This window comes from Photinus pyralis, unplaced genomic scaffold, assembly GCF_008802855.1.
Source record: "Photinus pyralis isolate 1611_PpyrPB1 unplaced genomic scaffold, Ppyr1.3 Ppyr1.4_LG5, whole genome shotgun sequence".
Classification (NCBI taxonomy): domain Eukaryota; kingdom Metazoa; phylum Arthropoda; class Insecta; order Coleoptera; family Lampyridae; genus Photinus; species Photinus pyralis.
This window is the reverse complement of record NW_022170596.1, coordinates 22,410,122-22,437,559: the sequence shown is the minus strand read 5'-3', so window position 1 is coordinate 22,437,559 and position 27,438 is coordinate 22,410,122. Positions and strand designations below refer to the sequence as shown.

General features: G+C 36.1%; 1 long non-coding RNA gene across 2 annotated transcripts; it reads right to left on the bottom strand.

Moving 5' to 3' along the window:
• On the bottom strand, window positions 1–27,438 carry LOC116172112. 2 transcript variants are annotated; one of them, XR_004145587.1, is made up of 3 exons: window positions 27,262–27,438; window positions 262–567; window positions 1–206 (listed from the first exon to the last, which is right to left on the bottom strand). It is a non-coding gene; the product is annotated as an uncharacterized LOC116172112 (long non-coding RNA). The 2 variants fall into 2 exon arrangements; XR_004145588.1 differs by lacking the exon at window positions 27,262–27,438 and adding an exon at window positions 1,109–1,212.

Here is a 27,438-nt window from a genome sequence, read left to right as displayed (position 1 = left end):
CGTAACCCCTGTTCGTGCTTTCTAGATGGAGGAGGCGGCTTTTCCCCACGTAGAAATTGCATGGTTGCCAACCTCAAACATGTATGTATCGTCGTAAGTTGTATATACAGGGTGGAACCTCTCATCCTGTAATTCAATATTGTGTGTTTATCTTTACTTTCTTATGCAAAAGCGGACGATTATGTGGCGGCATTCATGACGTTTGTCTGCGAACATATTGTTTTGGACTGAAAAGTACCTATTTCATAGAAAAGAAATTACCTTGCAGCACGGCTTGTGGTGAGGTCAACGATGGCACTTGTTTAATAAGTGTTATAGACTCCTTTGACGCTCAAACAAACTCTATTATGTTTAATTGTACCATCGAAGTTCAATCATCATCAAAATCAGTCAAAAATACTTGATACTACCGCCTAAATTTGTTGACGTACTCCACTGGTGTACTATAGTTGTACGTTAGTTAACTTGTAGTTAGGAATGGGAATAGTGGCAAACACCTTGTCGCCGCTGTGCGGGTTGTAGCTCTTCACCTCTGCAGGTGGTCGCCTCTTCTCGATTCAATTGGCACTGCAATGTACAAATACATTTTAAGCAAAAAATAAATTTTCTCCCTCTACAGACTAATTTTATTCTTTCTGATTTGTCAGAGCCGTGGTGCATCACGAATCCCGTTCCACTTCAATTTAGTTAAGCACTAACAAGAACAAAATGTTATTCGTCTCTTCTTTAGCCTTTACTATAATAACATTTTATATAAATACAAGTAAATTGCATTTTTCATTTGTTACATTATACGCGTCCTGCTCCAAGCAATTTAATATAATGCCCTTTCCAGACTAACAGATTAAAAAAGGCTCTTACAACAACCTCGCTAACCGAATCAAATGCAATGCGTTGTGCTTTTGTGCTTTGACAAATAATTTTAATATACCTACGTAAAGCTCTTTGAATACATTTTAAATTAACAAAAAGGGGTTCAAATAAAACAAACGATATTAAAATTATGCCGTTGTTTGAAATGCATATCCGGTGCGCAGGTAAAACGATGATTCCGTCAAAAAATTTCTCTTGATCGACAACGTAAGTAGTGAGAAAGTAAATAATTAACCTGATTGAATCGCAATGAAAGCCATTGTAATGTCCCACAATTGCTGAACTGGATCTCTAAGGGTTCTCTAAACACTCATTCAGACATTGTCATGAAACCCATCACTACTGTCTGTATTAGCGTGCACATTATATGCTTTAATCTGCTGGCTTCAAGAGTGTTACCTATTGATAACGTGACAATAACAACAAAGCTAAACTTAGCGTAAACCAATACTGACGTTAGAACATCAAAGCATCTTCTAATTAAGTCCTATTGGGTTATAAAACGTAATAGGTACACATGCGGATTATGTTATCCTTTCTACTAGGATTGATAATCTATACAAGGAATTTCAACGCGTAGGTATTCCAAGCGGATTAGTTAATTAATCTTTAATGTGTGTAATTTAATTGATGTACCTACATGTTTGAAAGCTACCTGACTTCACTAAGATAAGGAATTGATGAGCGCTTCACGTGGAAGTATTTTCGAATCTAATTATGAACAGAATGAGATATGCCATATAGACTTTTGCAGTGATTCCTGCACCATGCATCTCCTAAAAGATCATTACCTGTAACATCACAGTTACAAGTTTCGTATTGTCGTACAACTCTCTGGTTTGGATCTATAGCTTCTAAAATTAAGGACATTTTGAGCGGTTTCCTTTTCAACACGATATTTCAAATTTAAACTTGCGTGAACCTGGCAGCCAGAATACAGCAGCCAAAACGCCGAACACGCACGAACGACCAATGGCGCCGGAGAATTCAAATACCTACACACAAAACAAACTACCTACTACGATAGAGAGCGTTACTATAATACAGCAAATAATCATGATACTCAATTCCACACCACCATTGAGGTTGAGCTATGAGCGCGTTTTTTAGAGTGGTATCCCCAGTAGGCCTAATCCACTATATGCTATATTGCACACATTATAAGAAAGTGACTATTGACATCCAAACTCTCTCAATGCTAGGCCTAAGTAAACATTCACAGAAGGTGAAGGTTTGACTCTCCAATGGGTGTGGGCCTAAGCCTGTGGATGTTTCATAACAATTTATTGAACTACACGGAAGGGCAAGGTTTGGCTAAAAAATACTGACCCTCTCAATGGGCGGCGTGGACCTGTGCTTGTGGTTAACGGTGTATTGTTAGGTGCGGTCTTCCATGAATGATGCTCTTGTTACGTATGTACGGTCTACCTTATAATACCGTGTAGTATTCCTCCGTGCCGTACAGATATGGCACTTGCACAGACTTCTCTGCATATGCACATGCACATGAAATTAATTTTGTTATACAAAGGTTAATTACACACCCTCAACGCCTTGGGGAATAGATGCCAATTTTATTATAAGTATATTTGGTGATTACCAATCGTTTAAGTATAGTCAGAAAGTGATACTCATTTTATGTGTGAAATTCGTTCGTTCTTAAGGGTTGATTACAACCTACTCTCATTCCGTCGGACAGTGATTGACAATTTTATTGTAAGCATGTAGGATAATTACTAATCTTTCGGGTTTTATGAGTAATTATTGTAAGCTTTTACTGAGGGTAGAATACCTGTAGAGTAATTTTGTGTGGGGTGGTAAAGTAAAAGTAAAAGTTTACGAGCTCTGATTGGCCTAATATAATGGGCTTTGCTCATGATTCTTCATTAGAAGTTGTTTGTTTTTTCGAGTCGAAACTATGAAGTAAACTCGACTACATTGATCTAAGTTACACGAACTTACAGAGAAAATATACAGATGGCATAACGGGTATTGAATTTAAAATAAAGCTGAATAAAAGAACGTTACAAATTTATATATATAGGTAGTCTTTTGGATTACTTACAAGTTGTTGTAATATTGCCATCTGAAGTTATAACAGATAATAAAATTGATTTCGAAAAAATGGACCTCTAGCTCGTGGATGAAGAATAATTGGGCAATTTAACATATTATTTATCTTAACTAATTTTTTCCCACCCTAACGTTAGTAAGGGAGGTATTGCATTGTGGTAAAAAATGACCCTCCCCACTTTTTTTTTAGGGAAATGCACGTTTTGAATCACCAAGAATTAGAATCAAACAAAATCTCGATGATCGGCGTGTCTGTCGGTCTGTCTGCCTCATTTCCGGTTACACGGCTGAAGGGATTTGAACCAAATTTGGTACACATATTCTTCCTAAACGATATTTTCGGGCGGGACTGTTTGATGAGCAGAGCAATCGAAGGAAAGGTCCATGACAGGAGGGGAAGAGCAAGACCAAAAACTATAATGGGAAGTAAAAGCAGCAAATGAAGTAGGATGCGCGGGATAGATAGTGGAGAACCAGATGCTACCTGTCTTAGGACAGTTCACCAGTTTAATAGGATCTTAATGTTATCATAATTATTTCATTGGAAAAAACACTGTATATAGCAATTTTTTAATGTTATGCAATTCTTCAATGTAATTTTGAAGTGAGAGTAGAAAATAGGCGCACCCAGGCTTCATTTTTTATTTCTGATCTACAAAGTACAATAAAAATAAAAAAAACGCGTGTGTTCTCAATTTTTATTTGCGTGTAAAATAAACCCAAAATAAATTATTGAAAAGCTGTGTTTTTAGTCCGAATTTGAAACGCTTCAGTCTAAATACGTCACAATCCTACAACCAATCACGTAGAAGTGAGCCGGAAACCTTGTGCGAGGGTCTGACGTTTGTCGGATTTGACGGTTTAAGTTTACTGCATGTAACGCGTAAGAAAACGATAAAGGCGGAAACACATTACTGTCACGCGAAGGTATGCTTAACGTGATAGCACGTGAGCTCACGTGACGTGACAGTAATGTGTTTCCGCCTTAAGTGACAAGTGCCTGTGACAGATGACGCAAGTTACAAATGACATTCTCCTGCAATATTGCCAAGTCGTATGTCATCTGAATGGTTCTAGCAGCTGATTGGTCAGGCTTATTAGGTCATAGAGCCCGACACAATCATCTCGTTTTGAATAAACCCCTAATACCGCACATGTTCATTATTTTTTCCGATCAGTCACTAGTTTTAAATAAACTTTTACTGTCCAAAAAATTGTTTTATGGTTTACGCTTATTAAATTAGAACTACGGAATACTATACTGTAAACCCCTCAATCAACCATTGGTAATAAATTCAGACAACGATACAGTGGGTTAAGCAAAAAGGCTCTTCTCGTCTCACTACGTTTTAGAGGTACACGGACGGTACACAGTTACCTAATAAACATTAATTCCACATTGTCGCATGACCTTCCTATCTTTTTCATTAAAACCTGAAACCTGTGGATGTAACAATTTTTATACCTTTTGATCTTCTTTTGGAGAATAGGTCATCTCTCGGGTCATCTTGTGAAATAAAAGAAATAGGTGTTTTAACTGTCTACCGAAGGACCTATCCTATGGTTTCCCTACTGTTATAGACTTTCAGTGAAATATTTTTGGCATTGGCATGTACGAGCCTTTGGTTCCGTATGAGTCACGCAATCGCGCCTAAACTTAAAAGTGCACATCCTCGATATAGTAAAGTATGTAGTTGTAGTAGATTTGAAATAGTTATTTTACCTAACAAGTTCGGTAAGTTAATTTTCCCGTATGAGCACTTTGTTTGCAGCACGACCGTAGGGAGTGCTGCATTTAGTGCGAATGCGGGAAAATTCTTTCCGAAAGAGTTAGGTACAATATTTTTTGTAACGAATTGCGTAAAAAAAGGTCAAAATTAATAAAGTTTTGTAAATTAGTTTTTTTTTTAATCATGAGTTGGTAACACAATCATATGTTTGGTTGGTAACATAATTTTATAACTACCTACCACGATACACTTACAACGGTATGCTCTTGCGCATCTAGTGTGACGTCACGTGCGAACAAAACCACAGAATATAGAGCAAAATTACGCTTCTTAGATAACAAATCACACTGATTTGTGTAGAGATCGTCGCGTCGGGTATTTCTGGGATTTAGCGATCGTATGAAATAAACTCTAACCAAAAATATAGGCTCTAAACATGAAGTGCGGCTTTTTAAGTAAATATTATGTAATTAATGCGTTATCAAAAGATCTAATCTCTCCTCCGTTTTCCTGTTATTTTGATTTTCATTATTACGTGGTGGTTTTAAAGTAGGTACAGGATCAGGTTTCAAATGTCCGCTATTTTTAAAAGTGTAATTAAGAAGTCGTTCCCATAGCGGTGCTTCAAAACGGCTGGATTCAAAATGGACAGAACAAATACAGACTATAAAATTAAACAGCAATGTAAATACTAAAATACACCATTTTTCAAGTTAATTTTATCATTACAACGACATGCAACAATCCATTTTCGAGAAAAGTCTTCAATGTCTGGAAATCGAAAGTATTATATTTCCGTTCCTTTTGATTTTCTATTAGAATTGCTCCATTGAACCACTACACAACCTGGCATTTTGGAATTTTCACTAACGATTAATTATATCAACAAATTAACGCTAAAGCTCGTAGATACAACTGATCAGTTGCAAACTGTCACGCGTGACATGTGTACTGGATCGTGAATAAACATTTGAATTTTGGCGCCACACGTTCGCAGGTGACGTAATGCGCAGTAGAAAACGCGTTTGAGAAAAATAATGAGCATACCGTGTGTAAGTGTATCGTGCTACCTACCCACTTTTAATTGCACTGGTCACATTTAAAACTTCCACATCTTTGGTTAATACATATTTTGCCTTTGCAATGAGTGCTACTACTGGTCACGGCATTGCATTGTTTGCACTGAATATTCTTGGAAGTCTTCAATGTTAACAAATATGCTTTGAAAAGAGTGCTCTTATTGGTCGCGTAAGTGTACTGATCGTATTTAATATTCCCAGAAGACATGTGTGAACAAATGTGTTCTCAAATTTGATTTATCTTGAGTTGCGTAAATACACTCGTTACATTTAAAATCCTTGGAAGCTTTGTGTTAATATGTGCTTTCTTAAACTGCATATGCGAATAGTTGCAGAATATCACTGGTCACATTTTAAGACGTTTTAACAATAAATTTTACTTTTTCTTGAGTTCCAATTCTGAAATAGTATATTGAAAGACAAGTGTTACAATGCGACCTATTGTAATACGACTATCTTGTGGCACGAGTGGCGACGCGAAGCGTAGCCACGAGTGTTCGCAAGATAGGAGTATTACAATAAAGCATTGTAACACGCGTTTTTCATACTATTTTTTCTATTTCGGTGCTTTAATTTAATTAAAAAAATCATTATCAGAAACTATAAGGAACATTAGAACTAACATGTTTTATGTTGGGAACACTTTTTATGCCGTTAAGTTTTAGGTTGGCAGCGTAGTAAGACTGACATTTTGAAGTTTAAACATGGAAGTACCCAACGAAGTACCTACTTGTACTAACTAGTAACTGCCAACTTAAGAGATGAGTTACCAAAAAAAAACGACTACAATCACTGTCTTTGTACAACTGTTTTCGGCCGAAAACAGTTGTACAAAATCATCATTGTGACACCGAAATAGAAAAAATAATTTGATTGCGTTATAAGTTGTTGTTTATATATTTACGTAAAACTTAGTGTACGTCTGTTTCCGATTAATCGCACTAAATACCCTCAACCAACGGTTTAATTGATTTTACAGCAGATGACAGTTAACCATGACATGACGTTCGTTGACCACAGAATACGGCCTTCTCAGAATAGAAACAGCAATGTTAAAAATTTGTATGGTATTTTGGCGGACCCTGGTGGGTGTACTGTGAACTAAAACATCAAAATCAGAGTAGCGCCATCTGGTGACCAGCTTCATGAAATAGTTTCCCCAATTCGATCTAAATCATAAATATCGATAAAGAATACACAGCTGTTAAGTTAAAGTGTATTTAGATATAATCACATTACATTATTTAACACAGAGAACTTAAATTACATGTTTACAAATTACATATAAAACTCAGAAGTGAGTGGAACTTACGCTTTGTAGATGTTAACACTTTGCAGAAAGATCCTTACATAAGGATTTGTCGTACGAAATATTTGGTTTTAATTGCTGTTTGGACTAAGTACCTATTTTTGTTAAAAAATATCTTTAGAACTAAATTTTTTGTTCCAAGAGGTAATAAAACCGATTCAGCAAATTGTCACACAAGTTTTTGACACAGAATAAGACCTTCACAGAACAGAAACATAAATGGCGCTAAATTGTCACTGATTACAGCGTTTCCCGTTGTTGTACGGAGAACTATTTATCGCAGACTCAAATATTTTTTTGCAAAACCTGTAATTTTGCTCGTTACAGGAAATATTTTTACCGTCGATTTTATACGTACACAGGTTTTACACATGTCAACTTTGACTTTTGAAAGATTTAAAATATGAACAAGTTATGTGACCGTAAAAAGTGTTGTGTGGCGGATTGTAACAATAAAATATCAAAAAGGCATCGTTTCCCACATTTTGAAACAGATTGTTTTGTGCATGAAACGCGAAGAGGATTGAAATGTGCTATTATTTCTTTCCTATTTATGCAAGGTAAGTAACAGGTACAAATTGAGGCAGAATTATTACCAACTGTACCTATAGGCGCAAAAGGGTGTAGACTTGAGTTTTATGTACAGATGTAGATACTTATATTGTAATTCGTTTTAGATAATTCAACGCTTCTCAAGTAACCAGTAAGCACCAGGATCAAGTTAACATTTGTTGTCAAAAACTTGTGTGACAATTTGCTGAAACGGTTTTATTACCTCTTGGAACAAATAATTTAGTTCTCAAGATATTTTTTAATAAAAATATGTAGTCCAAACAGCAATTAAAACCAAATATTTCGTAGGACAACTCGTTACGTAAGGATCTTTTTGCAAAGTGTTAACTTCTACAAAGCGTAAGTTGCACTTACTTCTGAGTTTTATATGTAATTTGTAAACATGTAATTTAAGATGTCTTAAATAATGTAATGTGATTGTATCTAAATACACTTGCAATTTAACAACTGTGTATTCTTTATCTATATTTGTGATTTAGATCGAATTGGGGAAATTACTTCATGGATTTAGAAGCTGGTCACCAGATGGCGCCACTCTGATTTTGATGCTTTAGTTCACAGTACACCCACCAGGGTCCGCCAAAATACCATACAAATTTGTAACATTGCTGTTTCTATTCTGAGAAGGCCGTATTCTGTGGTTTTTGACAACAAATGTTAACTTGATCCTGATGCTTACTTGTTACTTGAGAAGCGAGGGTGGAAGTTGTTGAATTATCTAAAACGTATTTTTATTCATTGTCTAAAAGGAATTACAATATAAGTATCTACGTCTATATGAATATAAAACTCAAGTCTACACCCTTTTGCGCCTTTACCGTTGGTAATTTATAAATTCCATACCTTGCATAAATAGGAGAGAAATAACAGCACATTTCAACCCTCTTCGCATTTCAAACACAAAACAATCTGTTTCAAAATATGGGAAACGATGCCTTTTTGATATTTTATAGTTAAAATCCGCCACACAACACTTTGGTCACATAACTTGTTCATATTTTAAATCTTTTAAAAGTCAAAATTGACATGTGTAAAACCATGTGTACGTATAAAATCGACGGTAAAAATATTTCCTGTAACGACCAAAATTACAGGTTTTGCAAAAAAATATTTGAGTCTGCGATAAATAGTTCTCCGTACAACCACGGGAAACGCTGTAATCAGTGACAATTTAGCGCCATTTATGTTTCTGTTCTGTGAAGGTCTTATTCTGTGTCGTTGACTTCAATAAGTACTACCAACCGAAGAACGCGCATAACTCCTTCTCTCCAGCGGAAACTAAAAAACACCGCGATGCGGGAAAGTCGTTTTCCCGTGCATCGAGGATGCTTGGAAACATTATCTTTCCATTCAATGAGTACAAAAAAAATTAAAACTTTTGCCTTAATCGCCGGATCTGGGCGGGACAGACGACCGGATCAGACTGACATGACCTGAAGAAACTGTAAGGTTACACCATTGAATTTATAACTATCAGAAGCGCAGGTTAAATGGCAGGATATGTGACTGTTTTCAATAGTTTAAATTACAAGACGTAGATGTCTCTACCATCGAGAAAGATGAATAATAATGTCAGTTTTTTACCTTTGTTAATTATTATACAGGAATCTGTAATGAACCCACTATCTCGATTTGTAATTGTTGTATACAGAATTCTAGATACCCAAGAAACGTACTTATAAGGCATTTATGTGGCACACAGGATGTTGAATGACGTAAGATAAACATTCTTCCTTTCATGAATCGTGACCTTACTTAACATTCCTTAAGGAAGATTGAATTACATTTGAACAGGAAAGCAAAAAATACGCAGGCATCCTTGATCACTGTAACAGAAATTAAATGTACCTACCTATCTATCTATTCTTAATTTTTGTGTGTGTCGGTTAAACCGTTGCCACCGGTTAAACTACCTAAGACAGGGGTCGGCAACCTATTGAAACGGAAGAGCCAAAAATTACAATTTACACAATTTCCCAGTTCTTAGAGCCACAAATAATTTTTGATTCAATATTATAGTTTTTGGCTATATACAGGGTCCTGCAACAGTCCGTCGGTTTTTCCTACATACCTGATAGATACCTGGTAAAAATATTGGTGGTTGCGGATCTACAGAAATTATTTTTGAATGTACAGGGTGTTCCATTTTTACGATGTCAATTAATAACTGATCTTTTTAAATAGAACATCGTGAATATTTGGTTGTTTCAATGCCGTTTGTTCAAAGTGCTAGTAACTATTCTTTTTCAAATGGAACTACCACTATTTTATTTCGCTATTCGCTTTTGTCTTCTCTTAAATGTTTATAAGGGGTGCCCTGTGCTTAAACTCCGCAGTGTTTAGGTTATTCAATATTTTTCACAAAAGTAGGTACCTACTCATTAATTAATTACGTGTTTATACATCGGAGTAGGCTGGCTATAATAAAAAAAACAAAAGAATACCAGAAAGTAAACAAGTGTCAAAAATTAGATAATTATTTGCTGCAAGTATACTTTTGATACAAAATAAGATTAATTAAAAAGGCGAATTTCGAACAAATGAACTAATTTCATTAGATAAATACGGAGAGCCGCAACTTTATAGGTATCAAAAGAGCCGCAGGTTGCCGACCCCTGATCTAGGATCACACGTCACACCTGGCAATTTTGATACAAAATAAAAAGGTCGTTAACCTTTTTTCTTTTAAATTCTGACGTTTGAAATTTGTTCTCAATGGTTAATCGATAACTTATCGATAATTATCGATTAATAGATAGTCAATCGATAAATTTAAAAAAAATGGTCGACCGGTCAACAAAAAAAGAATTTTTTGCGCATGGGATTTACACAATATATATTCTGACTATAATAAGCAAAAATAAATAAAAAGTGCGATTAAGACATCGAAAATATTTGCTTTTACAAAAGTTACAGCGATTTGATTGAAAGCTTTCAGGGGCGAAAATTAAAGCTGGAATCTTTGTTTTCCCTAAAAAAAAAGAAAAATGGAGGGTGATATTTTTCCGCGGTTACTTAGCAAAGAGGAAAAAAAAATCCTGGAACAGTTTTAAGGCAATAGTCCATGGTTTCCCGTTCAGTGTTTCCTGGGAAACCATAGAGCTGAAAATTATGACGAGCTGACAGGATTTGGTTTTGTATCATGGGGTATAGAATGTCTCTAAAGAATAAAGATGCACAGGTTACATTCTCATTTAGATCAATTTAAGGATAATATGGGAGCTTATTTGGAATAAGGACAACACTTTCTCGAGACAATGGAACTTAGGCACCTTCCCAAGGCCAGGAAGTTGGAAGCATGATGGAAGATCAGATTCAGTTGAACATGACAAAAACAGCAAAACTGTTCCATTTTTAAACATTTAGACTCTAAGATAAACAAATTATAAATGTAGAAACGTTACCATTTAATAAATCATGCCTATGTAAGTAGGATTCTATAGGTATTTTTATTTTTTGGTTTTTTGCATTTTTTTCACACAAAAACAAATACATAACCATTTTTTGTTCTAATTCTTATTTGTGGCTATAGAAGCAATAAAAATAAGGTATACATGTCCCATGCGCAAAAATGCTGTAGACCGGTGTAATTTATCGAAAATGTTAAAGGATTGGTCGATAAACCTATAATTTCCGATAATCTATCGATTAATCTCACAACTAAACTATTAAGATAGATAATTATCCAGAGAATTTTTAACGACATAAACTTTTCAATGTTTAGGTATACCAGTTTACTTCCAACAAAAGCGATGTAGAGCATTGTTGAGTTGCCATATGATCACAATTCACAACCTACTGCTGTACTCATTTTTGAGGATTATCGTCCACTTGATCACCTTTGATTTCAGACAACTTGAGCATCAAAAGATCCTGTTTTATTTAAATTATCTCTCGCAATATCAATACCAAAAAAACAAAAATGTTAGCGAGTGTACGCATGGATGATGTAATATATCGATTGAGAATATATATCGATGAGATTTATGAAAAAGTATCGATAGTTTTCTCTTGATAATTTCCGCTACTTATTTATTAATCGATAAATATCAGAGATAGACAATTTTCGTGGCAATAATAATCGATTATTATCAGCAGCTAACAATCATTATTAATTATTTTCAAAAGTTATCGATAATTATAAAAAGTTATCGATAATTATCAAACGTTATCGATCATTATCGAAAATTAGCCTTACGATTTATCGATAATTGTCGATTATTATCGAAAGTTAACGATAAGTGATTAAAGTTATCGATAATTATCGATAGTTATCAATTAATGATTAATCGATAATTATCAGACTGAACAGACTTATCGATAAATCGATAACAATTTCATTTATCGCTCAGCTCTAGTAGGTATACGAATTCACGTAAACTGGGACCGATTTATTTGTGCACAATGCTGCATGGTTATAAAAAAAGCTGATTCGAGAAATTTAGTTATCAAATGTGAATGTGGAAATGATGTAGCTGCCTGCTTGCAACGGACAATATTTTGCCTTAAAATTTTTTTTGATCGTTTTTTAATAACAAAATCTCCCGCTTTCAGTAAAAATGTGGAACCTGCCTATTTTACTGCCTGTGAATAGAATGTATGAAATTGCATTCCTTCAAGGACAAGGACTGCAAGCTTCGTTCGTCTAAATGTATTATTATTTACATTACAAATTTACGCAATGCTTCTTAAGGGATCTATTTTTAGAACATTCCAATCCTATTTATAAAACCATTCCAATGATAACACAAAAAACATCCGGAGTTCCTGACATCTGACGATTAAAAAGGAAAATATTCGAATGGTCAAAATAAATGGTTTGTAATGCTGCCATCTAATGTCAATGTAACGCTCCACTTTCGATCGCCCACGGACTTTCAAACGATCGAACTGCTCCTAGCGGCGGCCAGTTGGCACATGGTCACAAACTGTTATATGGGATCCGCGCTTCTGATAGTTATAAATTCAATGGTTACACTACGCATAACGTAATAAAAAGTGTTTTTCGTCGACCTCTCGATAACAACATAAATTACACCTTAGTTACAGGTGTAACAATGAAGCTCATTAATGGTTAGAAACCATTATACGTTAGCAACCATTAATCGTTAGCAACCACTTATACATAACAACCATTTTATTAGAGGGAAATGACATTTATATAACAATTCACTTTCGGCAACAGCTGAGAACTTCCATCCACCTAACCATTTTAATCTCGGTTTTAATGTAGTGAGATCAGCAGCCAGTATGGTCGCCAACGATCTCAGCAAAGCATATCCTGATGTGTAGCTTCTCGGATAAGGTATTTGTTAAGGTATTCAGTTACTTTACCTTCAACATTGAGTACGTCGACCACAGGGATGAACTTTTCCATATCTTTGACTGTTAATACACGTACTTTAGTTCAGTTGCAAAAGAATTAATTACATTCTAATTTCACATACCTTTTCAAGGTAAAATGTCAACATGACATTTTCGGAAATATCTCCTTTCAAATTCATTGTATTCCATCAATTGCCGAACTGATCGAAATCGTTGCAATAAGTTTCTTTTGATTTGAGTGGATATAATGTTAAAATCGCCTCCGCAACATAATCTTCCACTGCGATTACGAGGACTGACGCACAGAATACGGCCTTCTCAGAATAGAAACAGAATGTTACAAATTTGTATGGCATTTTGGCGGACCCTGGTGGGTGTACTGTGAACTAAAGCATCAAAATCAGAGCAGCGCCATCTGGTGACCAGCCATGAAGTAATTTCCCCAATTCGATCCAATTCATAAATATCGATAAAGAATACACAGTTGTTAAATTAAAGTGTATTTAGATACAATCACATTACATTATTTAACACATCAGAGAACTTAAATTACATGTTTACAAATTACATATAAAACTCAGAAGTGAGTGGAACTTACGCTTTGTGGATGTTAACACTATGCAGAAAGATCCTTACATAACGATTTGTCGTACGAAATATTTGGTTTTAATTGCTGTTTGGACTACATATTTTTGTTAAAAAATATCTTTAGAACTAAATTTCTTGTTCCAAGAGGTAATAAAACCGTTTCAGCAAATTGTCACACAAGTTTTTGACAACAAATGTTAACTTGATCCTGGTGCTTACTTGTTACTTGAGAAGCGAATTATCTAAAACGTATTTTTTATTCATTATCTAAAAGGAATTACAATATAAGTATCTACGTCTATATAAATATAAAACTTAAGTCTACACCCTTTTGCGCCTATACCGTTGGTAATTTATAAATTCAATACCTTGCATAAATAGGAGAGAAATAACAGCACATTTCAACCCTCTTCGCGTTTCGAGCACAAAACAATCTGTTTCAAAATATGGGAAACGATGCCTTTTTGATATTTTATCGTTACAATTCGCCACACAACACTTTTTACGGTCACATAACTTGTTCCTATTTTAAATCTTTCAAAAGTCAAAATTGACATGTGTAAAACCATGTGTACGTATAAAATTGACGGTAAAAATATTTCCTGTAACGAGCAAAATTACAGGTTTTGCAAAAAAATATTTGAGTCTGCGATAAATAGTTCTCCGTACAACCACGGGAAACGCTGTAATCAGTGACAATTTAGCGCCATTTATGTTTCTGTTCTGTGAAGGTCTTAAAGGTCCCATTCACATGCGGATATGTACGGCGGATCTGTACGGCGGACATGTACGCGGGACAGATCCGTATCAATTCGTATGTGTGTATCCGCGTGTTCGGCGTACATATCTTGCTCGCCATCCGTCGATCAGGACGACGAGCACGGACAGCGAGCCCGACAAATGCGCACGTGTATAGTCATTTCACGGATTTGTTTGCCGGACATAGAATCATCAAATACGAAATTCTTGAAAATATGTTTGGAAATTTAAGAAATCAAAATGCAAATGCGACTCAACCTACTCCAATTAAACAGTCATTTAAAAAAATATTTTGTTTTAATTACTTTGAATATAATGCAGGCGCAAATTGTGCTAAAGATTTAAATGATCTTTTGGACAATTTTACAAGCAAAATTGCGGAACAACACCGAACTGTTGGTGAAACTGTTAGTCAAATCCGATCAGTTACCTTTTGGGGATATCTTAAAAGTAAAATTTGAAGACTATGGTGAAATTAACATTCCAGAACAAAATGCGCATTTTTGGGGCACAATTTAAATACTGGTAAATATTGTATGCCTTACTCCACCAACCAATTTTATACTATTTCCGAGCATATTCTGCCAAGGCAGGTGGCTTATTTGAAAGTTTCAGGTATAATTTTCCCGAGAAACTGAGGGGAGATTGCACAACTGAATTTTAGGTCTTCAAAATTCCTTCAAGTTGCTAAGTACTGTAGCGTGGCAATGAATCGCTCTCTACTGGTAACTGCCTCATATGGGTATCATTCCTCTCAATAACTGGGCGAACATATTTTAATTAAGTTTCAAACCTCTCATTGTCCATGCGCCAAAAAATGTGCAAATCATGAGGCGTTTCCAAATCTTTAAGTAAAGTCATATGAGAGTACTTTTTTCGTTTCATGAACGACTGTTTTGGCCATAGTCTCTTTTTTTCGTATCTTCAAATAAAACCTCCTCCTCCAATTATTGTCAGTTTCTCCTTATGATCCAAACCAATTGCCACAGCACTCAAAAGAAGACAACCCAGAGCTAGTACTACACAACTGAAATGCGACAGAACGCCGCCTGCTTATCTATTGAGATTTGTCCGTGATCTGTGTACAGTCATATCCGCCTGTGTGTAGCTCAACACGGATCTGTCCGCCGTACAGATCCACCGTACATATCCGCATGTGAATGGGGCCCTTTATTCTGTGGACTGACGGTACAGCATAAAACAACACATTACTATAGCAACTACAATAATGGCTGTAATTTAGTGAAAATTCGTAGCTCATAATTTCGTTTGTAATTTCTTGCAGTTGAATTTAAAATTACCTACCCCAGTGAAGTCGACGAAAAAACGTTGTATGCAATTCATGTATAAATCGGCGATTATTGGTTCGTTCGAATTTAGTCCACGAGCGCATCTCACTCACCAATAAAACGTCTCATTTATACACTCATTGCATAAATAACTATTAATATATCGTATGGGTTATCTATATACATCTATAGATATCAAAGACCTCATCGTCTCTATCTACCACTACGAATAAACAATATTAAACTTAATAGCACATTTGTGTTTAAACAATCCATTAAATTTCCGATAGAGATGGTAACGGGAATCCATTAGGGACTGTAATGTTTTCAAATATTCATATCGGCTCCACGCCTCGTGAGAGAATGGTAGAATTTAAATCATCGGTGTCAATCTACGCAACAGCACTTTCTCATAGAGCATATACCTTTCTCTCAGGACGTAATTTTTAATCAAAACAAAGTAAGTATGTGAGAAAGTTTATCTAGCAGTTTCTGCAATATGTTCGCAAAGGGAGAAACACTCGTTGCGAAATTAAAATTTGCATCCTACCCTACCTACCCCACCTACACCGCCTACCCCCTACACTGCCACCCCGCCTACCGAACCTACCAGGCCTTCCCTACCGTCCCCGCCAACCACACCCACTCTACCTAACCTACCTCTCTACCTGCTCTACCTACCCCACTTACCCCACCTGCACTACGAACGCCTACTCACCCCACCTACCCAACATACCTCACCTGCCTCACTTAACCGCCCTACTGACCCTACCTACCCTACTCACCCTATTCGCCCTACCCACCCTACCTACCCTACCCTCCCACCAATTCAGTACAGATTTTCTGTAGATACTTTTTCATGAAAAAAAATCAAACCAACGCATTTAATTTTTTTGAGAAAATTAACCATTTCTGTCGGAATGTCGAAAAAAGCCCTCAAGCTAACAACAAAACTTCAAATATTATAATATTTGTAGCCGAAGAATAACTTCTTTTCAATTAAGTTTCGAAGATACAGGGTGTTCTTTACGGAAACCTTTGAATACCCCCCACCACTTCATTTTTAGAGATACAGCAAAAATCGTCAAACAAAAAAGCTTCAGATTATCGTCGGCTTCAAACACCGGGCATTTTTTTGTTAGATTAATATAGCGGAATTCACAGAAATATCACTTTTTTAGATTCCAGATTTCAGTACGCCCCCTAGCGGCCATTTCAGAAACTTAAAAATATTTTTCAGGTTATTCTCGTGGCAGTTTTAGTAATAACTTTTTTTTACCACAAGCCTCTAAGATGGACAGGTTCCCAGATACAGTACCTCGCATTCTTATTTGGCCACCCTGTACACTCTAAAATCAAATACAAGTGGATCTAATTCAAAGAAATGTGGTTAATGTCGATATGTGAAAATACACTTGTAATTAATAGCGCTAATCAGACATAAATAATCTGAATTTATTTAAGATCATGATGCGATTCCAAGCGAAGCTTTTTGTATAGTGAGCCCCCCAATACGCAAGATTTAAATTATTAATGGAAGTCTAAATACTGTTAGGTAACGGTTTTCGTGAAACAGCCTGATTTAAGCTCAGTCTAAGCTTATTCATACATGTATACACGATAATGGCGGCAATTCACGATGTTTTCCTTTGAGCTGCTGGTTTACATCTTGGCACTGCACAAAAACACAAGCACCAATACCTGCACGTGATTTACAAAATGTACGTAAACAATCTGCGGATTTTTTCCGTCCGGACGGCACGGTACTCAACTTTTTGCCGGGCGGCTTAATGGTTGCGCATCTCCTGACCGAAAAACTGTTGTTAATTTACGGTTTAAAATACGAAACTGAAAGTAAACTATATACACATCACAACGTGTAACATTCAATACGAAATAGCAGGAAACCACAAAAATATTGAAAATAACGGTGGACTAAATAACAAAAGAAATCAGCAGTAACCGAAAAATTACAAATAAAAGAATAATAAAGTACCTACAAACGGTAGTTGATGACTGAAAGTTCTCAAAATAAATTACTATGGTACGAGGTAAAGCAAGAGAAGGGGATTTGTATTAAGCACACTTTAAAGCAGGATAAAACATTGGGGTTTCTTCACTTTTCAGCAAATTCAATTAACTTTTAGTCATTCAGGTCAAAATAATCACAATGAAAGCGCTAAACAATACGCTTAACTTAATTATTATATGCTTTATTGATTCGAATACAAGCGATTTGTGATGTAAAAGTCAACCGAAAATAGCTGTCGGTTTCAGCAACAGCGCATAACGAAAAGTGACGTCGTAAATTTCGAAGAAATGTTCCAAAATGGCTTTTAGTAGGAAGCTGACTACGCTACGTTGTGTAATAAATCCCCTATTTGTGTCGGTTTTTACGTCTCTCGTCAACTGTTTACATTTTTATATACGGAAAGGCTTGAATACGACAGCCTAATGTAAAATGTTACTACCTGTTGTACTTCTGAAGAGGAATAAATAATGAATACGCGCCATTTAGCGAACCGAGGTTATTAAAAGTTTGTTGGCCGAGCAAAGTGTAGTAAATTTAAATACTACACGCATAAAGGCCGTGAATAAATGATCATGTCTGAAAGCTTTTGTAGTAAGCACTTTATTTTTAGTATTACGAAATTGACGTTTACTAGACAATGGCTAGACAAAATATCGTCAATCGGGGACCGCTACGCTATTCTCGTTTGAACTTGAATTGCATTGAATAAAGCGTGCACTTTACGGAATTTCAGAGCACCTATCGGCAAAGAAAATTAAGTCGTATAACGTGTGCAGTACCCCATCTAATGAACATCCCTAATTTTGTGTATGTTAAATGCAGGTGGCCATTCTATGTTTGCGCAACATGTGGTTTGGGTATTAAAAAGGGGACAAAAACCATTAACAGTAAATGGGACACGAACCAATACGATTATTTTTTGATCTGTCACCCGCCGCACGCATAACTTACTTAGACGATATATTTTACCGATAACGTGATAAACTTTTCTCTCATTTTGGAGGCTACGAAATGGGATTTATTAACTACGTAAGTGGAAGCCATTTTGTAAATTATTTGTTATCTCTTGCATTGATTTTTAGGGATTCTTTTCGCTTTATATGGAGTTTGAAACAAGTCAATCGTGACCGTAATAATATTAATCACCAACAATATTTCACTTAGTTTACTCTTCTGCGTCTCTTAATAGAGGAGTGATTTTTTTCCTCTGATTTTGACAAAGCCCGAAGCGAGTTTTCTTAGAGCTATGTATAACTGGAAGTTTCAACTTTTGAAGTTATTAAATTTATTGAGTATCCTCTGCAAATCAACTTTTTGCGTTCTTTCTGTTTCAAATGACAAATTGGGCAACCCTTGATGTGTCATTGCCCTCCTTTGAGGTTTATTTATCCTCGCTAAGAGAGAAAAATAAACAATAGGTACTATTGTATAGATGGGCTCAGACTGGGCTGTAGGTGGGGCTCAGCCCCACTGGGAAACCCCCTGGCCACGGGCCTGAATTTATTCAATTTAGATAAGATGCTTTCTGGTCAAAATTGCGTTATCTAAAAAAAGGTCACGTCTGGTCGTTTGCGATAAGTTTTATTATGTCTTATGCTTGTTACGAGATGACGGAGATGCAGATGTTATGAAGAATTGCGCGTTTCTTGTTGGGGAGCGGGGACGTTTGGCGCGTTTCGTCATGGTTATTTAATTATTTTTAAGAAGGAGTTTATTTTATGGCAGAAGTTGTGCTTCCTTAAGTACTGGAGACAACACAAAAACGAGGCTGCTATTTTCGCGACGGTAAAGAAAAGTGCAAATTTGTTTACGCTAAATCCCGGGCAGTTTGCCCTAGTTGGTTTGTTGAAGGCGTAGTTTGTCAGTTTTATTATATCCCAACAAGCTTTGTAATGTTTTTCTTACTTTCGGGGATTGTGTTCTAATTGTTTAATGTGTTTCGGATTAAATGTCTGCAATTGCTAATCAATTAAATGAATTTAGTTGAATCCATTGTGCGATCCAGATAGAGTTTTCATGTCAGATTTTTAGCGCATTTTTTAAGAATTAAAAAAAACGTGCTATTGTTTGCGTTTTGTCCGTTCATCCGTCCCTCCGGACCCACTTCTACCGTTAGTGGTGCCAAGTTAAACTTTAGAAAATGGGGAGGGGGGGGGGACACATGTTCTACCATTCATGGTACTCTAATGAAAGGTCTCAACAAAAGGAATTAATGTATACTAACCATAGTCTTCCTCCTCGATCCCTTGTCGTGATCGAATATAAAAGGAAAGGGGTCCGTTAACTTGGCCCCCCACTGAGAGATTTCATAGTCGTATTATTTTAAAATGAATGCGCTCGTTATGCGCTCATATGCGCCACCGATAATAACTCTTGCGCCATTATCGTTTTTTAGAAATCCGAAAAAAACATTTGGGGGGGCCAAGTGAACGTAGCCCCCCCCAGTACGTATTTTGTCCCTTGTAACTAGGTCACCTGATACATTTGGTTATGCGCTCAATTGCGCCACTTGAATTAAAGCTAGCGCCATTACGGTTAAGCCATAAAAAATTTTTAAAAAGTGGAGGGTCTAACTTAGCGTTTTCAAAAGTTATTTCCGGAAGTGCGTCCATTTTGAAAATATTTTACATCGATTCGGCCTTCGGAGTAACTCCTAAATACAAATTTTTAAAAACCTACCTATTTTACTTTCCAGAATCGTTTAACTAAAGCTCCCAAAAAAACACCCTGTATAGTGTTTCTGAAACACTATAATGGCGCCAAGATTTTTGTTTACGGCGCATTTTAGCGCATGATGAAAGGTACGATGTAGTAGAAAAAACATGTTAAAAAACGTAACTTTTGAAAACGTTTAAGTTAGCCCCCCCCACTTTTTAAAAATTTTTTATGGCTTAACCGTAATGGCGCTAGCTTTAATTCAAGTGGCGCAATTGAGCTCATAACCAGACGTATCAAGTGGCACAAATACGGTAGCAAAATGCGTTATGGGGGATTCCGTTCACTTGCCCCCCCCCCCCCAAATATATTTAAGGATATCCAAAAAACAATAATGGCGCAAAGATATCTTTTTACGGCGCATTTCAGCGCATACCTGAGAGTACAATTTCGTATGAAAAGATGTTAAAAAAAAAGTAACTTTTAAAAACGTTAAGTTGGCCCCCCCCACTTTTTGAAAATTTGTCACGGCTTAACCGTAATGGCGCTAGCTTAATTCAAGTGGCGCAATTGAGCGCATAACCAAATGTATCAGGTGACCTAGTTACAAGGGACAAATATACGTACTGGGGGGGGGCTACGTTCACGTGGTCCCCCTGGGGGGGGGGCTACGTTCACTTGGCCCCCCCATATGTTTTTTTGGATTTCTAAAAAACGATAATGGCGCAAGAGTTATTATCGGCGGCGCATGAACGCATAACGAGCGCATTCATTTCAAAATAATACGACTATGAAATCTCTCAGTGGGGGGGCCAAGTTAACGGACCCAAAGGAAAGTACCTACAAAGGGCGATTGGGACGTTTGGAAGAAATATAACCATTGGGCATTTAAATAAAAATTGATACATAGCCACTTGGAATTAAACCAAATTTAACGCCAGTTTCAAAGTTTTGTTTTGCGCATGCGCAGTGCCAACTTTCTTATTTATGGAGGCATTTAAATAAAATTTGATACATAGCCACTTGGAATAAAAGCAAATATAACGCCATTTTCCAAATTTGGTTTTGCGCATGCGCAGTGCAAACTTTTTAATTTATGGAGGAATTTAAATGAAATTTGATACATAGCCACTTGGAATAAAAGCAAATGCAAATTTGGTTTTGTGTAGGATGTGCAGTGCCAACTTTCTTATTTATGAAATTTCGTAGGGGTGTAAAAAACCTGCACAAGGGTTGTGCACAATTTGTATTTATTTTTGTCCGTGTTCAAGACTGAGTGGTGTTAATCAAAATTTGTGTAATAAATTTTTTGAAATTATCGGAAATCGGGCAAAGAGAAAATCTGAGGCTCAGTGCTAAGAATATAGGACAATTATAATTAGGAATTCCTTTTGAAGTGATCATTTGTGATGTTTTTTTTGTGCTGAATATGGTAGAAAGATAAATAGCATTCAAATAGCCATTAACGCGACTAGGGGTCTAAAACCCAGAAACGCGCTTGGTTCGTTTCGTATCATATCGTACACCGTTTGCTACCTAGTAATTGACTTTTTTTTCCAAATATACTTTCAAAATGTTCTGTAAACAATATTCTACCATAATAATGCCGTTATCTACTTATCTATGTTGCCCTTTTGTACCGTACGTACTCATAAGACGGTGTTCAAAGATCTTTAAAAGAAATGGTTACACCTCAAGAACTTAGAATTAAACAACCTGCGGTTTGAGCCTATTCAAATCCGTCGAACGATTAATTTTTCATTAGACCTCAACTTCCAGTTTAGGTACATACCTTCGCCCTGACCGTTACTCCGAGATTTGTGTGGTCAATGTTCTCCTAAATTAACATACGTTTATTGTTATCAACGTCGACTGTTCAAGATTAAACCGTTATTTCAGTTGTGATAAAATAATAAATGGGAATTTAAAATTTGAGAGGTAACATGATTAAAAGGCGAGTCCAAAAAGTATTATACAAGTATAACAAGGTTGATGTGATTTCTAATCCCTTAAGTGTTTGCTTCGTGCAGGGATTAGACCATCTTGTCATATAACGTAGATACTGCACATTGTATTACAAGCAGACATAATTGAAATTAAATTTTAAATGAAGCCAATAGTAACTTAAAGCGTCACAAATCCAGGTGATTGATTTGAGAATTTTCAAAGTGGAAATGTAAGCTGATGGTAGCAGAAAATGCAAATCGAATCAGAAAAGCGACAATTAGTTTCGATAATTATTTCATTCCATTTCGCTTCTTTTTCCTTTTTAAGAGTTTATCAACTGGAGTTTAATTAAGTAAAAAATATCAATTAAAGTTTCTTTCTATAACGTTAATGGATTTGACAATTATGTCGCCGACTTTATTTAAATTGCATCGACTTAAAAACAACAGTAACCGTTTTATAAGTGAACAAAAGTTTTTCAAAGTGGAATTTAAGACCCTTTTTATGAAGTACTAACTTCTTTCATAAGCGGAAATCAAAACACCTTATACATAATGCATAGGTAAACATGATGTATAGGCATTTTTGATTTCGTAGTGTCTGTGTGATGTGCGTTATTGCATTTAAAAGCCATATTTCATGTTGTTGCGGATTTTTATATTTTGCTAACTAGAAATATGTAAATGAAATACACTTTTGGGATCTCTCAAAAGACTCGCTATATATGATGTATGTTTTGTTTTAGATTTGAATTGTAAATTTATCAATTTTTTCAAATCCTTTCCGCGATGAACAATTTAAGGTAAACAAAGGCAATTTTGTTCAATGCTTATTACTTGATATGACGTTCAGTCGAACATTTTAATTTAGTTGCAAAAAACAAATCGCCCGCAGGGAAAAACTAAATTAAAATTTCTTTTGTATTGAGTACACAAAAAAAGAATGCGTTCGTATATGAGAATTTTCGAACAGGTATTTTATTACCAATATAACATTTTATATTAGAGTGAATTTGACAGGCGCATTTACGTTCCGTGGATGAGTGTACGGCGGAAGAATGACAATTTAAATTACATCGTCTGTTCTGTTTGTCAAACATTATGTCTGCAATAAATATTTTTAGAAAGAATTTTCCTTATTCTTTAGCCAAATTGATTGTGGGCTCTTCGATAAGATCGAATTAAATAAATTACAGTTACGGCTGAGGTCTTTTTAGCTAAATGAAGGATATAAAACAAAGAGTAGTTTCCTTCACCTGATATAATGCATCTAAGATAACTATCTCAAAGCAACTTAAACAAGTATAAATTGTGCACAACTCGTATGCAGATAAAATGCATTTTCTTTAACCGAAATAGCTTTTGTAATGACATCACCAATGGATATATTTCTTGCAGACGTCTCAATCCCCATTGTGAGATCACGATATACCGGCATTATAGCTCAGTGGTAGAGCGTTGGGGTGTAAATCCGGAGGTCGGGTGTTCGAACCTGGTTTGAGGTGAATTTTTCTTCTGTGTTCTAGTTCTGAAATGGGAATTTCCTTAGATTCAGTTTCGAGCGTTCTGCCGGCTACTCCGAATTAGGTTTTCCTGCAGTTTTCCTAATTCGTAAGGTAAATACCGGAATAGTATAGAACAACTTAAGACCTTCTGCAGGGGCACCTCTAAAAAGCATCACTCTGTAATTGGGCGTAAGTCTGTCGAGGGCCTAGAACAAGAGGGACAATAAATAAAAATAAAATAAGAGGTCGAGGAGGAGGACTATGGTTGGTAGAAATTAATTCCTTTCGTTGATACCTTTCATTAGAGTACCATGAAGGATAAAGTTAGTTCCACCCCCCCCCTCCACACCGTACTTTGATAAGAAGGGCTGTAGTTGGTAGAAAACAGTTCCTTTCGTTGAGACCTTTAATTAGAATACAATAAGAGATACAATTATTTTTTAACCTCCCCCCCACCCCCATTTAAAGATTAATTAAAGTTTAACTTGGCACCACTAAAGGCATGCGTATACAAAATCTGAGACCAATTGGTTGTCGTATGTAAAAGTTACGCACGTTTTACTTTCAAAAACAGCATCTCAGGAAATAATTCGTGGGGAGAGCCCCCCTTTTAAACAGCGAAATTTGATGGTCATCGGGCACACCTTCAAGGTATAGGCTACCTACTGCAAAAATTTCCAGGGCTCTAGGAGCATTCCCCTGGAAGTAGTTCAAAACGGTAGAAGTGAGTCCGGACGGACGGACGGACAAAACGCAAACAATAGCACATTTTTTTAATTCTTTTTAAAACTGCGCTAAAAAGTGTATCAATATCACTTCTTGAACCCAGCTTAAGAAACTGGCCGAACACTAAGGGGTTCCTTTTTTGCTTTGACATTAATATAAGTGATCCTAAAATCTGTAATATTCTGGGGCCTTTAGGACCTCATCATTTCCGACTTTTTATTTGGCTTCAGCACCTAATTAATGATGGGTCACCCTATATGACCCATTTCAATTATTTTTAACGTTAAATGATAACGCGATGTCGATAATATATCATTTGAATTTGAAGCCAATGTGATTTTGTTTTAGAATTATTTGTTGTTTAATTTTGTAGTAACGTAGTATTTGATTTTATTTTATTGTTCATTTAGTAAGATAAGAAATAAAAGACAATGCTTTAGGTATGTATATCCAGGATGAGGTAAATGAAGCGGGACATTGTAATTGGGATGAAAGCGAGAAGTGTTTGTTAAATACGTCTACTCGTTACCGATGTTAAATGACAAAAACTTAAAAATAGCACGAGTTAACCCAAGTAGCACACACTCGTGTTTATTACGTACGAAATTGATTAAAAACTTTTTTTTCATAACACGTTTTATATACGTTTTTTATAATACCATTTAAATAAAGTGATTTGAGCGAAAAAATATCGTATGTTCTTAGAGTGTAATAGTGTATGGCGACTTGCCGTAATTTGTGTCGTGCTCCTGTCTTATTTAATTGCTTTTTTAGTGATCTCATAATGGAGTCAAATCAAAATTTAAGTACCAAAATAATACATAACCTATCCACATATGAAATATGGTAGCAATTTAAAATGATACTAGGCGGTATTCACAGTACGTAATTAAACCGAGTTTAGGATCAATTCGTACATTTTATATGCACCACCATATTGCGGCATTTTAAGCTCGTTTAAGGTTAATCTCATCGCTCTCAATATTGGCGGCAAACACATTAAAAATAAATTACTCGTAGTAAACTACACTAATTGTGGAAAGTATAACCTCAATTTCGGGAGAGATTTGCATAAACAATAGGATTTATTTGTGATATCCATTTGTGTTGTTTAGGTACCGTTCCTGGACATACAACAAGCATTCGACCGAGTCTGGCACGCCGGACGTAATTCGCGACCTAGGAATTCCCGAGCCACTTACACGGCTGATCCTTTCCTTCCTCTCCGATAGATCGATGAGGATCATGATCGCGAAAAACCTTTTCCCTCAATTTTCGCCCTCCGCCGGTGTATCCCAGGGTTCTACACTTGCCCCAATCCTATACCTAAGATATGCAGAAGACACTCCTACTCTCGCTCCTACTTCATGTTCTTGCAACGTGGCCATCAATCTGTTCGCGGACGACACGCCCCTCTGGTCCACCCGTGCCTACAGTAGGGAGGCGGCGGCGTCCATACCCCGCCCACCTTCCCTGTTCTCCCAGTTGGCCAACTGCTGGAGAATCACCATTAACTCAGCGAAAAGTCAAACCATTTTATTCCGGCACCCCAATTTCGCATACCATTAAATACCTTCTCCCGAACCCATAACTTGCAAACTGACCTCAATCCAACCTTTAAAAAAATGAAATTGAATTCTGTAGCCGGTCCGTGCAGAGTACAGCTGGAGGATCAATCTCAATTCCAAAACAGAGCTGGAGAGTAACTTTCCATTCTATTCTGATTAAAAGCCGTAACCAGAATGCAACTAAAACTCCTGGTGCACGAACAGATATTTATGAACCCGTAGTTTAATCGCGTAACATATTAACGTATTGCAGTTCGCTGTATTGTATAGGCTGTCCATAAAATACAATTAATTTTCTTTTATCACCTGACGGATATTCATTATGCAGTAGGTTTATTTCATGAACGAGTATATAATAAAGTTGAGCTATGTGAAATCATTTGGTTACTATATTGCATTTCAGTCACCGAGAATTTAGGCATATTAAGGGTGCAATAATAATTACCATTCTTCCATTTAAGTGTCCAAATATGTTTAGAGGTAAGCTATCAAATTTCTAGCAAAGCTATGCCGAAAATTGTATTGAAAAAGCTGAATTCAGCTGTAAAGGCACATAAACATTAGTTTTAGCATTAGCGGGAATCATAAGGTAAGTTCGATTGAGCTAGTCGGTGCAGCTCATATATTAATCGATCTTAAAATCTTAAGTTAATCAGTCAGTTCAAATTTTGTAACTACCCCGTTACACCGCCGTATGCTCCCCTTCTTAAGTCGTTCGAATATTGGTGCAATTATCAAGTATGGGTTGCGTTGACGTTTAACGTTTCCATTATTAAAGAACACCCTAAAATATCGTTCTTATACTATTACTATGAGCACAGGTAGTTTATTCTGTACTTATACGTAGTGTAAATATTTGTCTGATTTGCAAGGACCTTACGTCATTACATACATACACCGAATGGAATTATTCAAGGGAGATATCGATACCTATTAGGTGTAGCGTAATCTGCATTCTTCAGGAAATTGCAATAAAGCAATTGCGCTTGCGATAACTGTATAATAAAATTTGAGTTTACGAGTGAATTGTAGGTGCATAATTTAACTTTACATTCATTCAGTGCTTCAGATTGCGATACGATTAGGTTTATGGCCGCAATTATACGTGCAAAGTTTACTAATCACAACGTAATTACGCCGCAAGTGCCATTTTCATTTAAGACAAATGTCGCATAGCCACTTTTAGGAGTTTCTATAAGTATACACACTTTCATATGACTGATATAATTACCCAATTCCATAACAATTTCTAGTTGAAATCTCTGCTCGTTGCCATTTGATGTACATACATTATCATTTAATATTGCGGTCAGACAACTCTTGACGTAGCTTTGAATCGTGCACGGTGCATGCAAAACGTTTCTTACTGTTACAGTTTTATTTTCTCAAGTATATATGAATTATTTTC